The sequence below is a fragment of the Oncorhynchus mykiss genome, chromosome 14, assembly GCF_057628025.1.
Source record: "Oncorhynchus mykiss isolate SJ-2025 chromosome 14, ASM5762802v1, whole genome shotgun sequence".
Lineage (NCBI taxonomy): Eukaryota > Metazoa > Chordata > Actinopteri > Salmoniformes > Salmonidae > Oncorhynchus > Oncorhynchus mykiss.
In genome coordinates, this window is record NC_143035.1 from 16,913,660 (window position 1) to 16,937,434 (window position 23,775).

Here is a 23,775-nt window from a genome sequence, read left to right on the forward strand (position 1 = left end):
TAGGCTATTTGACATCATTTGAGTCAATTGGAGGTGGACCTGTGGATGTATTTCAAGGCCTTCAAACTCAGTGCCTCTTTGCTTGACATCATGGGAAAATCAAAAGAAATCAGGCAAGACCTAAGAAAACAAATTGTAGACCTCTACAAGTCTGGTTCATACTTGGGAGCAATTTCCAAACGCCTGAAGGTACCACGTTCATCTGTACAAACAATACCGAGCAAGAATAAACACCATGGGACCACACAGCCATCATACCGCTCAGGAAGGAGGCTCTGTCTCCTAGAGCTGAACGTACTTTGGTGCGAAAAGTGCAAATCAATCCCAGAACAACAGCGAAGGACCTTGTGAAGATGCTGGAGGAAACAGGTACAAAAGTATCTACATCCACAATAAAACGAGTCCTATATCGACATGACCTGAAAGGCCGCTCAGCAAGGAAGAAGCCACTGCTCAAAAACTCATAAACTAATCCAGACTACTGTTTACAACTGCACATGGGGACAAACATCATACTTTTTGGAGAAATGTCCTCTGGTCTGACAACTGTTTGTCCATAATGACCATCGTTATGTTTGGAGGAAAAAGGGGAAGGCTTGCAAGCCGAAGAACACCATCCCAACTGTGAAGCACAGGGGTGGCAGCATCATGTTGTGGGGGAGCTTTGCTGCTGGAGGGACTGGTGCACTTCACAAAATATATGACAGCATGAGGGAGGAAAATGATGTGGATATATTGAAGCAACATCTCAAGACATCAGTCAGAAAGTTAAAACTTGGTTGCAAATGGGTCTTCCAAATGGACAATGACCCCAAGCATACTTCCAAAGTTGTGGCAAAATGTTTTAAGGACAACAAGTGGGAATCTTGTGGAAGGCTACCCGAAACGTTTGACCAAAGATAAACAATTTAAAGGCAATGCTACCAAATACTAATTGAGTGTTTTTAAACTTCTGACCCACTGGGAATGTGATGAAAGAAATTAAATCTGAAATAAATCATTCTCTCTACTATTATTCTGACATTTCACATTCTTAAAATAAAGTGGTGATACTAACTGACCTAAGACAGGGAATTTTTACCAGGATTAAATGTCAGGAATTGTGAAAAACTGAGTTTACATGTATTTGGCTAAGGCGTATGTAAACTTCCGACTTCAACTGTAAATATTCTCAGGTATAATGTAATAGAAAATACTATATGCATTACAGAGCCGCAAATTTGATTGCCATGTTCTAATAATAGGCATAGCTGGCTGACTGTAACATAATATTACCCCATTTATTATTGTTATTCAAAATACTACTGTGTTGTGCATAATCTGTTATATGCAGTGGTGTAGTACTTAAGGCGGCAGGTAGCCTAGTGGTTAGAGTGTTGGACTAGTAACCGAAAGGTTTCAAGATCGAATTCCCGAGCTGACAAGGTAAAAATCTGTCATTCTGCCCCTGAACAAGGCAGTTAACCCACTGTTCCTAGGCTGTCATTGTTCTTAACTGACTTGCCTAGTTAAATAAAGTTTAAAACACTTGAGTACTACTTTATTCATTTTTGGGGGTATCTGGACTGTACTTTACTATTTATATCTTTGTCAACTTTTACTTTTATTTCACTACATTCCTAAAAAAAAATATGTACTTTTTACTCCCATACATTTTCCCTGACACCCAAAAGAACCAGTAACATTTTGACAGGAGAATGGTCCAATTCACACACTTATCAGGAGAACATCCATGGTCATCCCTACTGCCTGATCTGGCTGACTCACTAAATAAAAATGATTTGTCTGTAAATTATGTCTGAGTGTTGGAGTGTGCCCCTGGCTATCGGTCAATAAAAACATAAGATAATTGTGCCCTCTGGTTTGCTTAATATAAGTCATTTTAAATGATTTATACTTTTACTTGTACTTTTGATACTTAAATACATTTTAGCAATTTCATTTACTTTTGATACTTAAGTATATTTAAAACCAAATCCTTTTACACTTTTACTCAAGTAGTATTTTACTGGCTGACTTTCAATTTTACTTGAGTCATTGTCTTATAAGGCATCTTTACTTTTACTCAAGTATGACAATGGAGTACCCCTGGTTATATTCTGCTTTTATGTAACGGAAGATGAACATGAGGTGCTAATTTGATATAGGGAGCCCAGATAGAACATCTGAATATGTTTCAGCATCTTCTAAGGTAGTAAGAAGCTTTTTTCTACCATGGCTTTAAGGCTTCCATCTCCACAGGAGGAGGATGCTCATGAGGGGCATTATGGGGGAGATTTCACTGCAGCATTTGCTGTAATGTTGCGGCTGAGCCGCGGGTGAGCCGCCTGTCCTCTAGAGATCGTTGCCCATGTTCAATGGTCTCCTCAAAGGCTTTACCTGGGCATAGAACAGTAGTACGGCTGCTGATTACCAATAGTGCTGCTGACGCGTCACTACTTTCCCTCACAGGAGAAAAAAATATAAGGGAGCGCTCTAAAAATAACAACAGCTGATGAAGGGGGATGTGCAAAGACGTGATTAGCAGCTTACCATGACAGGTAAATATCTGTATTAGGGTTCAGGATATGCATACTCCTAAGGTATAGTATACATTCAATGACATATTAAGACGTAGGATCTTAATTTGAGCCAGTTTGCTACAGCAGGAAAATAAATCCACAGCAGCAGGAAATGTGAATTATTCTGTGGATTTTAATTAATGGACATTTTTTGTAGGAGTTGAGTCATTTTTAATTACGGAAAAATCAAGTCTGAAGTGTTAAAGTGGAAATTATAAACTTTATAAGCCTTTTTTAACATTGAATAGTCTACAAGTTTCTTGCTGTGCAGGACATTTCGCAATAACAACAGTGATCAAATTAAGGACATTTGAATCCATCATGGAGCATTGTGGTTGTCTTGGTATAGATGTTCCCCCAAAACAAACCAGAGACTGTTATAATTCCAACATCAAAGTTGATTGTTGTTGTAGGATGTTATCAGAGAGAACATTGGGTTTTCCTCTCACATTTGAATTCTGCCATTGCCTTCATCTAAGGGGACCCATGCTCCAATTTTAGTCAGTGACAGCCTTATTAATCTTTTACAGGGCACATCTATTTGAATTTCAGGAAGCAAACTTTATCTGGCAACAAAACAGGAAATGCATAAACCCAGCATTAGTATGGATGTAAAATACAAGGATTACTGTAGGTGCATGTGTGTCATTTTCACTGCTATCGACCTTTTTATGGCATTGAGCCTGTAACAGTGATGCGGAGCCTTCAGTTTCCGGACAAACTCTCTTTGCAGAGTTCTTTTTCTTTTTTAGAAGAAGTATAGCAATACAATTAAACAGTGCTCCGGGTATTCCAGGTTGAATTAATTGCCTTTAACTATCGGTTTTCCCTTTTTATTCTCAGCTTTCGATTTAAATTACAGCCTGATGTATACTGAATTCATAATGAGATGTTTTTGTAACAAAAGGGGGCTTTTTTATGCTTGTGCATGCTTATGTTATAGTTTTGTTTCTACAATGTTCAAATGTTCCGACTGTCACTAAGAATTTGTCACATACTCGTTGACCCCAGACAGCTCAATTTACAACCTATTCCTCTTACTGCACCCTGTATTTAGCATTGAGGCCATAGTGCTTGGGTTAAAGAAGCAAATTGCTCTCTATCATATGTTCATTGCTTTGGAGTCTACACCTAATGCAAATACCATTTCCTAATGAGAGGAACCAAAGGGGGACAAAATGCTGCCCTTTGAATTTAACTATCACCTTTCAAATTATCTTCCCATGTGGAATTCAGTCCCAATGCAATTTGTCTCCACTGAACTAGCTGGTTAGGCCAGAAAACAGAGATAATCCCAATGTAGGAACCCAGATAAGCCCAATGTACACTACATTACCAAAAGTATGTGGACACCTATTCGTCAAACATCTCATTCCAAAATCATGGACATTAATATGAGGTTGGTCCTCCCTTTGCTGCTATAACAGCCTCCACTCTTCTGGGAAGGCTTTCCACTAGATGTTGGAACATTGCTACAGGGACGTACTTCTATTCACCCACAAGAGCAATAGTGAGGTTGGGCACTGATGTTGGGCGATTAGGCCTGGCTCGCAGGTGTTCTATGGGGTTGAGGTCAGTGCTCTGTGAAGGCCAGTCAAGTTCTTCCACATCGATCTCGACATCGATCTTGACAAACCATTTCTTTACGGGCCTCGCTTTGTGCACATGGGCATTGTCAGGCTGAAACAGGAAAGGGCCTTGCCACGAAGTTGGAGACACAGAATCATCTAGAATGTCATTGTATGCTGTAGCGTTAATATTTCCCTTCACTGGAGCTAAGGTGCCAAGCCTGAACCATGAAAAACAGCCCCAGACAACTATTCCTCCTCCACCAAACTTTACAGTTGGCACTATGCATTGGGACAGGTAGTGTTCTCCTGGCATCCTCCTAATCTAGATTCGTCCTTCGGACTGCCAGATGGTGAAGCGTGATTCATCACTCCAGGGAACGTGTTTCCACTGCTCCAGAGTCCAATGGCAGCAAGCTTTACACCACTCCAGTCGACGCTTGACCTTGAACAGGGTGATCTTAGGCTTGTGTGCGGCTGCTCGGCCATCGTAACCCTTTTCATGAAGCTGCCGTCGAACAGTTATTGTGCTGACATTGCTTTAGCCATTTGTAAAAACACCCCTGCACACTGCAGTCATCAATGGAAAGAAAACACATTATTGTTGTTGTAGAATCAGTGACTTTCTTACTCTCTGACACCAGTATAAACAGAGAAAAGCAGGTATAAACTCTTAGTACTGGAGCAATTGGCTGTGTGCTGTGCCAGTGTCTCTGTCCCAATGTACGATGTCCTACCATTCCCAGTACATTGTGGGAACATAGAATGGGTGGGATCCGGTGCCATGATTGGCACAGGCCTCTAGTCAGCTGTAGCACACAAAGGGAGGATTTGTATTGGGTTTGAGTTGAATGGTCCTGGATCAGTGCCCTAGGGCCCTATTCACCTAGAGTCACCCCTGTCCTGATGCTTAAGCCCTCAATCAATTAATTATACTGCCTCAGTCTTAAGACTACTGCAGTAGAAGGACAAATCCACTGTGTTACATCATATGTGCTATTTTCCCTGGAAACACTGATCATATCTGACATTATTTGTTATATGTGTTATTGACGTAACCCGGTATTGCTGTAATCAAATAATTTATACTTACATAAAATAACAATTGACATGGAAAGCTTAGTGATGATGGAAAATGTCAATGATAATCATGTGATTAACATATTAAACCTTTATTTTGATGACCTCTTTTTTAGAAACATGAAAATGGAAATTGCCAATGGCTGTATATGGTAACAAACATACAGTAGCATGCATGTCTTTGGGTCTATGCATCTGCGTCACTGGATAGATAGGGTTTGATTGGTTGAAAGAGATGCATTGCATTTCAGTACCTCAAATTCATTGCATTTCAGGCTCTGCGTTGCATTTTAGTCTCTTAAAGCCCAAGTTTAATTTATTTTCATCTGATCTCTTCTTAATGCTACCCGGACTATTTGCATTGTGTGACCCCTTTTTTTTACGCTGCTGCTACTCTCTGTTTATCATATATGCATAGCCACTTTAACTATACATTCATGTACATACTATCTCAATTGGGCCGACCAACCAATGCTCCCGCACATTGGCTAACCGGGCTATCTGCATTACGTCCAGCATTATGTCCTGTTACTCTCTGTTCATCGTATATGCATAGTCACTTTAAAGATATCTACATGTACATACTACCTCAATCAGCCTGACTAACCGGTGTCTGTATGTGGCCTCCTTACTTTTATAGCCACGCTACTGTATATAGCCTGTCTTTTTACTGTTGTTTTATTTCTTTACTTACCTATTGTTCAGCTAATACCTTTTTTGCACTATTGGTTAGCGCCTGTAAGTAAGCATTTTACTGTAAGGTCTACTACATCAGTTGTATTTGACGCACGTGAGAAGTACACTTTGGTTTGGTTTGACATATGGATGTCAAGGCTGTGTCATTTTTTTATTTGCTTCCACTGTTAGCATGCATATATTAGTATTTGAAACCTGTGTGAAGACATACACACACACACTTTTGAAAAGCCACCCACTGCTTTTTCCTTTTCTTATAACAAGCAGTGACAACAAGGGTGAAGAGGCAAAAAATAGCAGATTGAAGTTGCTTTTAATCAACTCTGACTATATATATATATATATATACATCTTCCCCCTTAATCGGTGGTGCCAAGTGGAAAATATATATATTTTTCTGTAATAATGTATTTAGTGGCTGTGGCCAATTGTGTACAGTCTATGATTAACTTTTAGTTTTTTGTGGGGCTATGATGCCAAGGATGAATAATCAGGGCAAACGTGACTATCAAAATATGTAATAAGTAATCATAGCGTGAATTTGTGCCGTTTTAGCCCTCTGGACGAATCTACCCTTGCATAACACTGACGTCACCAGGCAACTTACCATATCCAAACATGGGCGGACGACATGGTTCCTTTCTGGCTAGAGAAGATGAGGGACCATTGAAGAGTCAGTCTGAAAGGCACAGAAAGAGAAGGGCAGAATTAGTGTCAGGATATCCTTAATGGTTGAGATGATATGTTAATGGTAGGAGAGCTCAGAGATTTAGCCTGTCAGTTCACTGGACACTAAGTCATCCAAGAGCTTTCCAACAGTGTCTAGCGACTTCTCTCGAGAGCCATTATTTCTTAAAAGATGGAGAATGGGATAAAATACGCTGACTGTAGAGTTTACAATAGAGTGAACTAAAAAACAATAGAGAACTAAATAACACTAGAGTGAACTAAAAAACGGAATGAGAATGAAACAAACAGGCACATTATACATTTTTCTTAGTTTTTTTTCGATTGATTTCCAACCACAAATTAGATAGTGTTGGTTCCATACACTATCGTTGTGCCGAAAGGAAATTTTTAAAATGTGACTTGAAGTTACCCAGACCCATAATAAGCCTAAACCTGGACTAAAAACCACGCCTATGGAATTGCTCCGTTGAAAAATGTGTTTTATTCCAGGCCCATGTGTTTCACCTGTCATGGAAACCAGCCTTTAGAACTAAAGTACAGTATATTCTCCTCTAGAAATTATCCTGCATCTAACAACCAGCTATGTGCTACCTTGTTATTTCCTCCCCAGCAAATGTTATTATATGACAGCATAGTCGTGGAACGCCATGCCCTCATTACTGCTAAACTGTTTTGAATATCTGACAGTGATATGGCCATTGATCCCCTCTTTTCGTATTGCACTTGGCAGCTTCGTGCTCTTTTATATTTTCCACCCCAACATAACCACATCTCTTATGTTTCACCATGTTGCATTTGAAATGAAGGGAAAAGACAGAATAGCAAAAGTCTCTCACTGAAAATATAAAAAGGGGAAACTTTTTGACAGTCTCACGGTAAAAATGAGCTCACTTGCACTGTTGCCCGGCAAGTTATGAGCCAGCATAAATGTGTATGCCAGGTAGAGTGATAGAGCAGAGGCTTTCTGACACAAGCCTTTTAATGACGGGGTCTAGTTTTTGATAGCGTCTCCTTACGCCTTTAAAAGGTAGCATGCAGAGGTTTCAGCCTGCAGAACGGTGGGGTTTTGCACAGGTGGATGGACACACAACTGCTGGCTCCGTCTGGCTCCGTCTGGCCCCACTCTCATCCCCCAGAGAGAGGGATAGACAGGGGGAGGAAGGGATGGATGGATGAGGGGAAGGATGGCGTCTGTAATGGTTGGGGGAAAGGGTGAGCAGCCAGACTAAGACTGTCATAGCGGTGCCCTAGAATTGGGCTTGAGATCTTCACCCTTGACTGACTCTGTCCCCCAGTGGAGAAGGCTCAGAGGAGAGAGGTTGCCCAGATTGTGAGGCATTCATATGGGTGGGGAGAAGGTGGTGGTTCAGGGGGCCCAGTCGGCTGGACTGTGGTGCTTGCAACACCAGGGTTGTGGGATTGATTCCCACCTGGGCGAAATACTGAATCTGTTCTGCAAGTTGCTATGAATTAAAGTGTCTGTCAATTGACCATAATGTTAAGTGTTTCCACTGTTAGCCGTTTCCATTCTAGCTGGACTCTGTCGATGAGGATACTATCTAAATATATGTTCAGTCCACCCACTATAGAGCCAACAGCCAATAAAGAGCATAGCCCAACACAAGTGCTGGTCAATTGAAAAGGATTACTCATTGAAAATACACAGGCTTGCCTCTGTTAGGGCTTAAGTACGTTAGAGAGGGTTGGGAGGAAAATACTGTTATTTTCTAGCTAGCTCCATCGACATTTCAGCCCCAAACAGGTTTTCCCCAAGTGTGCTAGTGGCCGAATGGGCAAATGGAAAATCTCCATGGCGTTGAGTTAAAAGATGGACCCCATGCAGGCCTTTGGGTGAGGAGAGACTCGCAAGATGACTCGCCACTCTCTCTCTGCTATGGCCCACTGCATAGTCTCCTCTGTCCTGGAGCTTTGCAGCGTTTTGCCGTGTCTGGTCCTGCATACCTTACCTCCCTCCCTCCTGTTTCCCTTCTTTCTCTATCTATATTTCACTCCATTGTTCTCTTTGTGTTCTCTTTCGCTCATCAAATCTCATTGTTTCACTCATTCTCTCTCTTCCTCGTTTCAGTGTGAATGTAATTGTGCATTCTCGTTCCACAGATTCAGCCAGACTGCTCGATATAGGATTGCATTGTAGTGCAGTTTTCCGTACTGTAGTTTTGATTGTATTTCAGATTTTCTCTCTATGTGAACTTCTCATAACTGAAGAAGCTTGCATGGCTCAAAGACCCTATGAGCTATGCCAGAGAATAGGTTATTATACTAGATAGGTTCAGATGAATAACATAGTAGTTCTCTATGTTGGAGATTGGATGTTGGGTTGAAAGATTTGTTGCTACAGCAGAAAACACAACGCTCCATAGTCCATTAAAGACGGCTCCTGCAGGTCACCCATAATCAAATCAAACTTTGTTTGTCACATGCGCTGAATACAACAAGTGTAGACCTTACAGTGAAATGCTTACTTACAAGCCCTTAACCAACAGTGTAGTTCAGGAAGAGTTAAGAAAATATTTAGGAAATAAAATAAATAAAAATAAATAAAAGGCATTTAGCTCGTCTTGTAGGCTTGCGTCACTGGGCATCTCATGTCTGGGTTTCCCTTTGTAGTCCTTGAGAAAACAACTGTGTTTGTTTGGCTGCAACGAGTTATCGGTTCTACGAGTTATTGGTCATTTATCATTCATAATGCTTATTCATAATGGAGTTTGCTGTGGTGGAGGAGAGAATATGCATAAGAGCTTCACATCACAAGGATATTCACATGCTTCAGACAGTGTGCCTTTGGAGAGGCCATCTCTCAATCATCAGACTGGCTTGTGATGTTTTTGATGCACCCTTGATGTAACCACGGGGCTAAGAGCTAGCCTGACACTACATTTGGCTTTTTCTCATATTGGTTGCATCAAGCTGCCGTGTTTAAAAACAAAATCCCGATAAATAAAAAGTCTATACTAAATTATTGAACTCCATCTCACATGAGCTCCGAGAGCTTTTTGTCGCTGTCTGATAGTCTTGCCGCTAATGCCATCTCAGGAGTTCAAGGCCAGTAAAAAGGAATACTATTTATGGAGCTGAAAGCCAGTGTGTCTGAGAAGAGGTAATGTCACTCTTGGGGGACGCAGTCACAACCAGAATGTAAACAAGAGGGCCTCAGTTAGCATTAGCATTACATAGCTCACTGTTTGGAGCAGTCTGTGCATTCTGTCAGACATTACAATGCAGTTTCTGGAAGCCTTGCAGACACAGACATAACAGAATTTGTTGGCCTGTTCTTCTTGCAGGCCCCTTCTGTTTGTGAAGATGTTGAGAGATTGAGGTGCAGTTGAATATTTAGTTGTGTAATATGCAATGTTAAGCATGCAAGGAAATTCAGCTTTGCTACCGTGTACTTTTCTGTGAGCTACAAGATGTCATACATATTGCTTCGGGAGTTAAGTAATCACAGTCGTCATCAAACTTATAACGAGTTGTTCTGAAACAGGAGTCAGCCTCAATTGATTTAGCAGGAAAAATACAACTAATTGATATCTCTGCTGTTTAAAAAAAATGATCAGGAGTGGATTTGTAAACAGTGTCACATTTCCATTTTTTTTTCTTTCATGCTTGGCGTCTCAGAAGACAGTATGTAGGCCACAGAAATAGACATTTGGAGTCCAAAAGAACATCAGATTCCCTTAATGCTATAAATGTGGCATCAAGGAAAGGTAAAGATGCTGAGCTTTGCTACACTGACACAGGAAAATGTCTCAAGAGACATTGGTAGAAATGCAGGACGGAGCACATCAACAATGACTCACAGCTTTCCATGTTGCAGCTTTCCATTTCGCTTACATACAGTGGCTTGCAAAATAATTCATCCCCTTGCCATTTTTCCCTTTTGTTGCATGCAACCTGTAATTTTAATGGATTTTTATTTGGATTTCATGAGATGAACATACACAAATCCATACATACATACATAATCCAAATTGGTGAAGTGAAATGAAAGAAATTTGACCAAAAAATCCTGGAAAAGTTGTGCATGCATATGTATTCACCCCCTTTGCTATGAAGCCCCTAAATAAGATCTGGTGCAACCAATTACCTTCAGCTGTCACATAATTAGTTAAACAAAGTCCACCTGTGTGCAATCTAAGTGTCACATGATCTGTCACATGATCTCAGTATGTGCTCTCGAGTTCAGTTTTTTGTCTTATTTCTTGTTTGTCTTACACAAAAAAAATATTTTGCATCTTCAAAGTGGTAGGCATGAGTGTAAATCAAATTATACAAGCCCCCCAATTGATTGTGAGGCTACAAAATAGGAAAAATGCCAAGGGGGTGAATACTTGCACAAGCCACTGTATTGTTTGTGGACTAGCTCTGTGTCAATATCATTCCCCCCAAACTGCTACAAGACAAACTCTCCCAATTGAACATGTCCAGCTCCATCAGTCAGTGGATCACTGACTTCCTGACCAACAGAACGCGACACGTGAAGCTGGGAAAACACTTTTTGGACTCTCTATCCCTCAGCACAGGAGCGCCGCAAGGATGCGTGCTCTCACCTCTACTCTACTCACTCTATATCAATGACCGCACCTCCAACAGTGCTTCTGTCAAAGTACTCAAGATTCCATGTGACACCCCTCTGGTTGGTCTCATCACCGACGGTGATAAGTCCATGTACCGTTGAGAGGTTGCCTGCCTGGTGGTCTTGTGCAGTCGCAAATAACCTAGAACTCAACACATACAAAACCTTGGAGATGGTGGTGGACTTCAGAAATCGTCCACCACCATCTCTCCCCTTGGAGATTGACGGCTCAGCTGTTAGCGCGGCTAAAGCATGCAGAATCCTGGGACCATCATCTCCCATATCCTCAAACACTAACGGGCGCCAGGTAGCATGAAGGGTAGGAGCGTTTATTCTGACATAACTGGTCCTCTCACTTGAACAAAGTAGGTTTTAGCACTCCTATTTGTGTTACATAGTTTAGTAACTTTTATAGGAGAGTAACAGTAAACCACAATGACAACACACTGCAAAACAACTTGAGATGTGTGTTATGTATTCTATGTTTTATAATTCATAAAACGCAGCCTTTAAAAGACATGTGCAGTTTATGTATTTCCACATGGACACACTGAAGTATACATTAGTGCTACAGTTTGTCAGCTAAAATCAGCAAGCAATATTTCATCAATAAAGCAAGACAATTAGGCCTAGTTGACACATGTACTGTACTGTTGCTAATGTGTTTTGCTTTTAACAAACTGTTCTCACGGGCCATTCCTATACCTTTTACACTGACAGTTATGCAACCATCCATGTGCGTCTTTACAATTCCATTTGGAGGATATTTATCATTATTTGTCATTATCCTGTTGAAAAACAAATCAATGTCCCACTAAGCTCAAACCAGATGGGATGGCGTATCACTGCAGAATGCTGTGGTAGCCGTGCTGGTTAAGTGTGCATTGAATTCTAAATAAATCACAGACAGTGTCATCAGCAAAACATCCCCACACCATAACACCTCCTCTTCCATGCTTTATGATGGGAATACACATGCAGAGATCATCTGTTCACCTACACCACGTCTCACAAAGACACGACTGGTTGGAACCAAAAATCATAAATGTGGACTCCAGATCAAAGGACACATTTCCACCCATCTGATGTCCATTGCTCGTGTTTCTTGGCCATAGCAAGTCTCTTCTGCTTATTGAGGTCCTTAAGTAGTGGTTTCTTTGCAGCAATTCGACCATGACGGTCTCCTCTGAACAGTTGATGTTGAGATGTCTGTTACTTGAACTCTGTAAAGAATTTATTTGGGCTGCAATTTCTGAGGCTGGTAACTCTAATGAACTTTTCCTCTACAGCTTTGCCAGGGCCATGAGAGCCAGTTTCATCATACTGCTTGATGGTTTTTGCGACTGCACTTGAAGAAACTTTAAAAGTTCTTGAAAGTTTCTGGATTGACTGACCATCATGTCTTAAAGTAATGATGAACTGTCGTTTCTCTTTGCTGATCTTAGCTGTTCTTGCCATAATATGGACTTTGTCTTTTACCAAATAGGGCTATCTTCTGTATACCGCCCCTACCTTGTCACAACACAACTGATTGGCTCGAATGCATTAAGAAAGAAAGAAAGCACATATGTTAATTGAAATGCATTCCAGGTGAGGACCTCATGAAGCTGGTTGAGAGAATGCCAAGTGTGTGCAAAGCTGTCATCAAGGCAAATGGTGGATATTTGAAGAATCTCAAATATAAAATATATTTTGATTTTACAGTTTTTTGTCATTACTTTATTCCATATGTGTTATTTCATAGTTTGGATGTGTTTACAATTATTCTACAATGTAGAAAATAGTAAATATAAAGAAAAACCCTTAAATAAGTAGATGTACATTACCAGTCAAAAGTTTAGAACAATAATGTATAACAAAAACCTAATATTTTAGCTGAGGTTTGTGTAAAAAAATACATTATGATTTCTTCCCACTCATTTTCAATGAGGCAACCATAAAATATTGAGTGATTCATGCTAAATGATTTCACCCTTGCACCCTCTCTCAAGTGTGGAAGGAGATCAACGGCAAAAATAACTATTATAATGATGGCATTGACACAACCCCCTTAAGTGAGTATCAATGAGAGGAAGGCTTTCTCCGTCTACTTCGATGGGCTCATCCATGATTCTCTTTACATGCTAATGTACGAAGCCACTGGACCGAGAAGTGGAGCCATTTGCAATGTTTGCAATTAAAAAAAAACATTTTCTTTACTCGCCGTGAAAGGTAGTATGTATTGAAATGACTGAGGCATCCATAGATTCGCTGAGCTATGATGTTTGCGAAGAACTGAAGACGAGAGGCAATATTGCCATCAACATATTAATACACAACAGATCTGTGGAGCTGTTCAAGCATTAAGTCCAATCAGAGGCATCGTATACCACCACGCCGGTGCCCTAAATGACTCCATTCCTTATTTGCTGCTGTGAGGTTCTGTCATTTTAATTAGTTTTGTTGGACTTGCAGACTTTGTTTTTCCCTTATGAAGTATTATTAAGCCCAGGCAATCCATCATTCTCACCAGCAATGCCTTTTATCCATGATGAGTACAGCAGAATATTTCTCAAATATGATGTGGAGTCAGTTCATTTCATAATGAAGTTTGCATTTGACTCATTGATGACACGTGTGGGTTACAATGTAAAACACAAATGCTGGATGGTGTTTCATGTAGACAAGGAGACAAATAGATAAGGCACTGAGTAAATCTTGTTGTTTACAATGACAACGGGCACTATTTATGAAGTAAAGTCTCATAACTTTGCCTATGTATGCCTATTAAATCATTTAATGCATACCGCATATGGGGTATACCAACATGAATAAGCTTAGCCCACTTAAATTGATAAATGCAACAACAATAACTGTTTTTTTTTCAAATGACACATTGAGACACTCAGAACGCATCGGAAGGTGAGCATATATAATCTAGAATTAAATAAATTATAAAACTAAGGCATTTTAAAGATGCTTTTTGTATGTTACCTTTAACGTTTGGCAAAAATGCCCACTTTACTCATGTGTTTGTGTCCCAAACTTTACCACAACTGTAATTTGTCAACCAGAGGACATAGTCACATTTTGATGTGACATCACTGGATATGGGGTTTTATACCAGCCATAAATCAATGCTCTGAAAGGGGAAAACAAAGGAAATAAACTCGTAAATCATTTTGGCGAACCAGCATCAATACATTTTACAACTCCTGTCTCCTCCATTCAACATCTATATACATAACATACCCACTGTTCGTTCCCATCTCAAACATCAGCATATTTCAATCTAAGCCTACCTATCAGTTGAATACGTTTTACTGTACCTCATATCACAAGTTAAGGACCACCACAGTTGCATTGTGAAAATCTTGAGTATGAGACTAAAGAGTGTAGTATTAATACATTTAATTCAGTCCACTGTTCAGCACCTCATACATAAACAATCAAAACCTCACTACAAACCATTGTGTTCTGGATGTTTATGTTTCTTCTATCTTCAACTCAGGCCACTATTCAGTACCTCATAGGTACCTATAACTAGGATCTATATCTTAGCCTTAATGTTGTCTTTTGTTGTATCTTATCATACAGGAGAAGTGTGTTTGTGAATAATTGAAGGACCAGGCCATTTCCTATGCATGTGAGCAGGGTATTTTCAGGGGTACAGTGGGGAGAAGTCAATGGGGCCATATCCTAGAACAGATTGCGCTGAGTATACCGCGTACCGAGCTATCTGCCAGCATAAGCACATTCAATAGTTAGTGGCATGGCTGTTGGCCTCATTTTCCTTTGATAAAAACTGGCTTTTGTTTTCCTCGATCAGAACAAAGTAAAGTGCTTAAATCAAAAGCTTTTTTAAGGCCATTATTCATTATAATCCTGTCGGAAGTCATTCTTTTAAGAGGAATCGATTTCAATTGGAAGTAAATGTATTTAATTATAAGATATGAAGTGTGAGGCTAGGATTTTAATATGTAGTATTCACCTAAAGGTTATATAATAATATAATTTATAACAGTTCTCTTCTTCGCGAATACCATCAACATGGATCAAACATCTACCAATTATTTGTTCATTAGCATACGGTTTAGGAGCTAATGAACTATTAATAAGTGTAATTTGACTGGTCAATGCCATTAATTGGATTAACTTCTCTTCTTTTTGCTTTAGGATAGGCCATAGAGATGGTTAGAGGACTTTTCATTGGATCTGTCGGATTATGGAATCTGTGAGCGCCCAGGCAGTGCCACTAAGGCCATCTCCATTTTGAGGAAGTACATTTTCTTCTTCAACTACTTGTATGAGTTGGCAAACAAACTGAAAGGTTGCACACTGCTACCTGGAGTGTGTTGTTTGAACAGGTATAAAGCAAAGGTTGGATATTTATTGCCACCTGCCGTTTTGGAATGCTTACTTACAAGTATAATTCATTGGCTGATCCCTCCTGACGACCTGGATGTAATTATGTGATCCTTAATTAACCCACAGGCAGTCCCACCCAGTTGACTACTTCAAAATGGTGAAAGTCCTCAAGGGTGCTGCCAAAACTTAAATGGATTTTTTGGGCCCTAGAGCCCTCTATCATTCTCTATAGGATAGGCCTATAGCCAGGGATCTGTAAGTCAATGAGATTCGAATGCCAAACAAAAGTTTCTTTAGGGCACTGTCAATACTGAAACTACGATGAAGAGAAGAACACCATAAGACTGCATTGACATCTTATGAATATCCTGATATGTTTTTTCCCATAACTTGGCATGCATTAAGCTTACAATCCTAAGGGCAAATCCATAATGGTGTTGACAGGATATGATCAAGTCGAGAATACATTGTCAGTCACAGTTGTAAGGGAAGCGTTAGGGATTCATGTTACATGAGATAAGTAATACATTGCACGCTGTATAGCATGACTGATAAGACTTCAACACGATATTGATGTTGAAGTTCGGCAGACTGGCGGTAACACTTTATCTCGGAACCTGTTTCCACCATAACACCTTTAACACATTTTACCATCATAGGAGTATGTTTGTGCTGTAAGTTTGCCACAGCATCATAGGAGGATTGTGCTGTTATTTTACTCCAGCATCATAGAAGGATGTTTGAGCTGTCATTTTACCACAGTATCATAAGAGGATGTTTGTGCTGTCATTTTACCACAGTATCATAAGAGGATGTTTGTGCTGTCATTTTACCACAGTATCATAAGAGGATGTTTGTGCTGTCATTTTACCACAGTATCATAAGAGGATGTTTGAGCTGTCATTTTACCACAGTATCATAAGAGGATGTTTGTGCTGTCATTTTACCACAGCATGGGAGGAGAATGTTTATGCTGTCATTTTATCACTGCATCATAGGAGGATGTTTGTGCTGTTATTTTATCACAGAATCATAGGAGGATGTCTGTGCTGTAATTTTCTCACACTACATGTGTTGCAATGTGTGTTTTGAATCTCAAAGAAACACATTCTGAAATGTCACACTGTAACAGATTAAGAGTCACATCACCACTTCCAACTTGAAAAAGTCAGTGTCATGAGGTCATATCTGATAAAGGAATAATCCATGATCCATGAACAATCCCTTTTCAACCAGCTTCAGTATATACAGTATATACCAGTATATACTGCTATCATACTCAGCCCTGCTGTATTCACACTCAGCCCTGCTGTATTCACTGACCCAAACAAAGTGCAGTCCCTGTGTTAGCTGCAAACAGGTAGCAATGAAATACATGCGTGCTCTGAAAGACCCCTGCGCAATACATGTTCATGAATGAAACATTAACTTTATACGGCAGCCTGGTCTCATAGACTGGACACAAAATAGTAAATGTATATCCGGGAGACTTAAGTGAGTATGATATGTTATGTTTGATATGGTTACAGACAGAATAAAGTTTCATCATGGACAACTTTACATGTTTTGCTAATTAGCAACTTTGCAACTACTTACTACTTTTTAGGTACTTTGAAATGACTTGGTATGTTAGCTAACCCTTCCCCTAAACCTAACCTTAACCCTTTAACCTAACACCTAGCTAATGTTAGCATTAGCTAACATTAGCCACAACAAATTGGAATTCGTAATATATCATACGTTTTGCATATTCATAACATATTGTATGAAATGGATGATGGACATCCACAAATTAATACATACAAACATACCATACTAATTTAAGAGTTGCAGATTTACATTTACTATGTTATGTCTACCCCTGAGTCTAGGTTGTATGCAGTGGTGCATTCCAAACTATAGAACACTGCAGCTGTTCATTTGCCTACGTTCCCCTTTTACTTCCACCCAGCGGTCCGAGTGACCATTACATGAAATAACGTAAAGAGGACTGTCGAGGACCATGGTTGAGGCGTGTGCTGAGCCTGTATTTTTATATGTCCTATTGGGTCATAGTGCATTAAGAGGACCAAGTCCATGTAGGATCCTGTAAAAGCTTCATGAGTTTAACCTTGATGTAGGCCATATGTAGAGCAAAAACACTGGAACCACAATGTACATTTCCAACTCTGCAAAAACTGGTTCAATCAATGTTGCTTCCACATAATTTCAACACAAAATGACGTTGAGCCTCCCAGGTGGCGCAGTGGTCTAGGGCTGTGCATCGTAGCGCTAGCTGTGCCACCAGAGGCCTTGGGTTCGCAGCCGTCCGCAACTGGGAGGTCCATGGGGCGATGCACAATTGGCCTAGCGTCGTCCGGGTTAGGGAGGGTTTGGCCGGTAGGGATATCCTTGTCTCATCGCGCACCAGCGACTCCTGTGGCGGGCCGGGTGCAGTGCATGCTAACCAAGTTCGCCAGGTGCGCGGTGTTTGATCCGGCACATTGGTGCGGCTGGCTTCCAGATTGGATGCGCACTGTGTTAAGAAGCAGTGCGGCTTGGTTGGGTTGTGTTTTGGAGGACGCATGACTTTCGACCTTCGTCTCTCCCGAGACCGTACGTGAGTTGTAGCGATGAGACAAGATAGTAACTACTAATAATTGGATACTATGAAATTTGGGTAAAAATTCAATAAAAAAAAAAATAATGACATTGAACGAACTGAAAGTCAACGTAAATTTTACCCAACTTTAAACCAAACGTAAAATATTTTGTTGATTTCACGTTGACAACTCACGTTGAAATGACGTCTGTGCTCAGTGGGACATTCGTTTTTTTGTGCAAGCGCAGGTTAAGTACTGTGAAGGAACTGTTCTGTACAAACACTACAGTATACAGTATGCAGACTGCTCAGACAGCATAAAAAAACTCATCCCAAAAGAGTTGCAACTAATCAGAAACAAAGTACTACTTGGGAATTACGTTGACTCCATAAAGGAATTTGGTGTGGTGTGATGTGAAACATTCATATTAAAAGTTACGGTGCCGTTTCAGATTCAGCATGTAAGTATGTTGAAACCAGAAAGTTCTGGTGTTGCCATCCCTGGTTAATGTTTGCACAGTAATTAATGACAGCATAGCAAAGTTACCATTGCTCTCCTCGTTTAGCAATGCCTTGCATGAAACCACATAAATAGCAAAGAGTAATGCGAGCAAATTTACTTAAGTTGTTATTCAGGGGGAAACTATATTTTGCCTTTTTCCCTTCATACCTTTCCACCATGCGCCTTATCTCCTTTCTGCAGTGTTTGCCATTTCTATTCTTCCAATGTCATGCTACAATTCATCCACAATCTGCCTCTGTTGTGCACAACAAATCACCATTCCCCTCTTTTTGTCTTTGTGACCACAAAATGTCTGTTTCTTATTCAGGCTCTGAAGCCCTTCACCACATTGTCCTCTCCCAGCCATTCTCTCCCCTCCGTCTGCCCCCTGTTATTTATGGAATGCAAAACTACAGAGGCAGGGAGAATGAACCTGGTGCTACGCACGTAGTAAACCGCCCAGGCGGGCACTGCCAAGGGAAGATTGTGTACAGCCCATGTCACCAACAGCAGCCTTCTGCCACCCTTTACCACCCCTACCAACTTGCCCTTAACCCTCCAGCATTACTAACAATGTTTATATGTGGGGACAAAAGGTTATAGGAGGAAAGAGTGAAGGAGGCAAAGATGGCTCCCATATTGGCATGTTGATCCATTCACCATCACCTTAGACCTTGTAAGTAATCTCCCAGCGCTCGTTCATGTACGGACACATTTGAGCAAGGTGTGGGGCAAAATAAAATACAGGTAAACGTAACTGGAGTCATTTGTCAAGACACATTGCAGTGGGGCGGTGTGATCGTCAAAAGATCGTCAAAAGGGGTATGTGTCGTCTTCCCTCTCATTGATTAAACAACAATTGAAAAATTAAATAAAAGGATTACTGGCTTCTGCGGGGGACTGATTTCTCATTATTTTTCAAATCCCTTCCACAAGATCCAATACTGAAATAATATTCTGCCTGTCTTCCATTTAGAACCCCCTTCACTGTGTTTTGATTTATAATTAATTTTGTCAGGTTGAAATGTGCATCTTTCATGATCTAGTATTTTTTAAGCATCCACAAAGAGTTTTTGCTGCATGCTTCGCACCCGTCCCCCAAAGAGCAGCTTACCGCAGTCTAGGCTGAGAAATCCAAGCAGAGTGGACTCCATTTCCTGTCCCTTCGCTATCCTGAGGTAGCTGTCAAACTGTTAGCCTTGTTACTATGCTGCTCCCATGTACCCAGCTGCAATCCATTATAACGGAGGCGAGCTAATGCTCTATGGAAGCCTGTCCTGGCATCCTACCATTGATTTGCTGCAGGTGTAGGGTGACTGTGTTGTGAAACCGAGGAGAGAGTTGCCTGTCTTCCAAGGTCAGGAGAGCTGAAATCAGGATATAACCCTCCCCAGCTTGGTAGAGTCCTCAAGGATATAACCCTCCCCAGCTGGGTAGAGTCCAGGATATAACCCTCCCAGCTGGTTAGAGTCCAGAATATAACCTTCCCCAGCTGGGTAGAGTCCAGGATATAACCCTCCCCAGCTGGGTAGAGACCAGGATATAACCCTCCCAGCTGGGTAGAGACTAGGATATAACCCTCCCCAGCTGGGTAGAGACCAGGATATAACCCTCCCAGCTGGTTAGAGTCCAGAATATAACCCTCCCCAGCTGGGTAGAGTCCAGGATATAACCCTCCCCAGCTGGGTAGAGAGCAGGATATAACCCTCCCAGCTGGGTAGAGACTAGGATATAACCCTCCCCAGCTGGGTAGAGACCAGGATATAACCCTCCCCAGCTGGGTAGAGACCAGGATATAAACCTCCCCAACTGTGTAGAGTCCAGGATATAACCCTCCCCAGCTGGGTAGAGTCCAGAATATAACCCTCCTCAGCTGGGTAGAGACCAGGATATAACCCTCCCAGTTGGTTAGGGTCCAGAATATAACCCTCCACTGCTGTGTAGAGTCCAGGATATAACCCTCCCAGCTGGGTAGAGACCAGGATATAACCCTCCCAGATGGTTAGAGTCCAGAATATAACCCTCCCCAGCTGGGTAGAGTCCAGGATATAACCCTCCCCAGCTGGGTAGAGACCAGGGTATAACCCTCCCAGCTGGTTAGAGTCCAGAATATAACCCTCCCCAGCTGGGAAGAGACCAGGATATAACCTTCCCCAGCTGGGTAGAGAACAGGATATAACCCTCCCCAGCTGGGTAGACAACAGGATATAACCCTCCCCAGCTGGGTAGAGGTCAGGATATATCCCTCTCCAGTTGGTTAGAAACTAAGATATAACTCTACTCAACCGGGTAGAGTCCAGGATATAACCCTTCCCAGCTGGGTAGAGAACATGATATAACCCTCCCCAACTGGGTAGAAACCGGGATATAACCCTCCCCAGCTGGGTAGAGAGCAGGATATAACCCTCCCTAGCTGGGTAGAGTCCATGATATAACCCTCCCTAGCTGGGTAGAGTCCAGGATATAACCATCCCCAACTTGGTAGAGTCCAGGATATAACCCTCCCCAGCTGGGTAGAGACCAGAATATAACCCTCCCCAGCTGGGTAGAGACCAGGATATAACCCTACCCAGCTTGGTAGAGTCCAGGATTTAACCCTCCCCAGCTGGGTAGAGTCCAGGATATAACCCTCCCCAGCTGGGTAGAGACCAGAATATAACCCTCCCCATCTGGGTAGAGACCAGGATATAACCCTCCCCAGCTGGGTAGAGAACAGGATATAACCCTCCCCAGCTGGGTAGAGACCAGGATATAACCCTACCCAGCTGGGTAGAGTCCAGGATTTAACCCTCCCCAGCTGGGTAGAGACCAGGATATAACCCTACCCAGCTGGGTAGAGTCCAGGATATAATCCTACCCAGCTGGGTAGAGTCCAGGATATAACCCTCCCCAGCGGGGTAGAGACCAGGATATAACCCTCCCTAGCTGGGTAGAGATCAGGATATAACCCTCCCCAGCTTGGTAGAGACCAGGGTATAACTCTCCAAGATTTAACTCTCCCCAATTGGGTAGAGACCAGGATATAACCCTCCCCAGCTGGGTGGAGACCAGGATATAACCCTCCAAGATTTAACTCTCCCCAACTGGGTAGAGACCAGGATATAACCCTCCAAGATTTAACTCTCCCCAACTGGGTAGAGACCAGGATATAACCCTCCAAGATTTAACTCTCCCCAATTCGGTGAAGACCAGGATATAACCCTCCAAGATTTAACTCTCCCCAACTGGGTAGAGACCAGGATATAACCTTCCAAGATTTAACTCTCCCCAACTGGGTAGAGACCAGGATATAACTCTCCAAGATTTAACTCTCCCCAACTGGGTAGAAACCGGGATATAACCCTCCCCAACTTGGTAGAGACCAGGATATAACCCTCCCCAACTGGGTGGAGACCAGGATATAACCCTCCCCAGCTGGATAGAGAGCAGTATATAACTCTCTCAAGCTGGGTAGAGACCAGGGACACAGAGTGCACCAAACTTTACCGCAATGCTTGGTTACCCATGAAACCAGTTTACATAAATATCCCCTTGTGACTTCTCCGACGACAAAAGGTAGGCAACACGTCAGACCGAGCAGACAGAGGCTTGATGATGACCAGTATTGAATTAGGGCTGTTAATGGTTTGTTTTCCAGTATACTGCTAAACAGTGGTGATGTGAGAGAGAGAGAGAGTAGGGAAACTATATTTTCATAGGAATTGTAACTAACATAATACAATTACCATCCCCATTGTCCAACCTCACAGCAAATGATTTACTACTGGTCCACAAATAACCATATTGGGGGAGAGAGATTCGGCTGCCATCCGTCAACACTCTGGCAATGTACTTTCGACGCAGCGCCCAAATCCTGAATCACGTGGAAAGGGGGGAGACAGATGTTGTGTTCAGAGGGCATCCACCTACCCATTTCCCCTCCTGTTCTGCTTCCTCCTCGCTCCCTGCATTGGGGGATGCAGCAACTAGCAACATAAGTCCATCCACTAATCTTTCAATAGGTATGTTTACATGCACACAATAATACGATTATTGTGAACACTCAGATTCACATAATTGTTCAATTAAAACGTTTACATGCTTTGCAAGAAAAATGATTTTCTCAACAATCCTGTTTACATGGAAACGTCTGAAATCAGGCTACCTGATCAATGCAGAAAATTGGCAATCAAAATAAACGTTATATCACAGCAACAACGTTCTTTTTGGGAAGCGTATTTGATTCTGAGTTGACATATACATTTTGTAGGTGAAAACAATTTCTACAATGCATACTTTCAGTTTTTCTGATCTCGCCTCGTTTGTGCAAAAGAGGGAAGCTTGCGCTTCTGGTGCTAACACACACAGATCAAATACACCACTGGAGCTCTGATTAAAAAGTGTTAACATGTCCAAATACTTTGAAAGATTGCTCAGAAATCCGACGTATGCTTACTTCAGTTTTGACCACGCGCTGATTAAGATAAGCAGAGTAAGGTGTTTACATGACTATCGCCATACTCGGCCTACTGCCATAATCAGTATAAAATCAAATTATTAGTATCCATGTAAACGTGCTCAATGTAATATTTGAGTTTATAGGGCCTATGCATGCGGTCAAGAGAGATATTGGCCAACCATGTCTGCGACAAGGCAATAAAGCATTGCAGTCCAAGCTGCTGAGGCTCCCTGGAGCGTGGAGGTGGTAGTGTTGTCTCCTAACCTCAAGGACTCGGGCGTAATGCCGTTTCCATGGATCAGAGAGAAGGAGGTACTCTGTTTCCAATCCACGGTAAGGTTCATTGGATCCCACCTGCCAAAGACGACCAGCCCCATGATCACTCATTCTCAACAACCCATTAGGCTACTCTGTGTAACTGCCTTCCAATCCAACAGCAGGCATTTATTGAGCCACAGCCCTGATGCTTGGCTAATTGGATAGGCTCTGTTGTCTCTGTACTTCCAGACATGTACTAGCTGTTTATATGATTGAGTGTGTATACCCACTCTCCTATCACAAGGTTGCTGGCTTTTCACACCCCACTCTCCCAGTCCAAGACTGGAACAAGGAGTCTAGGACCCCCAAAGGTGGCTAGTCAGTTGCCTGGAAGGCCTCAATGTTTGGTAAAGGACTGGCTTCTTTTTCATTCCTGCTAGAAGCAATGATGTGGCCATTC

At 41.7% G+C, this 23,775-nt stretch overlaps 1 protein-coding gene across 2 annotated transcripts in view; it reads right to left on the reverse strand.

Moving 5' to 3' along the window:
• LOC110488917 (leucine-rich repeat and immunoglobulin-like domain-containing nogo receptor-interacting protein 2) overlaps positions 1 to 23,775 on the reverse strand; it is a 299,614-nt gene that overhangs the window by 236,345 nt on the left and 39,494 nt on the right. For both annotated transcript variants that reach the window (XM_021561383.3, XM_021561382.3), the window contains exon 2: positions 6,513 to 6,584. The gene's annotated coding sequence lies outside the window, so the exon portion shown is untranslated. The remainder of the gene's footprint in view (positions 1 to 6,512; positions 6,585 to 23,775) is intronic.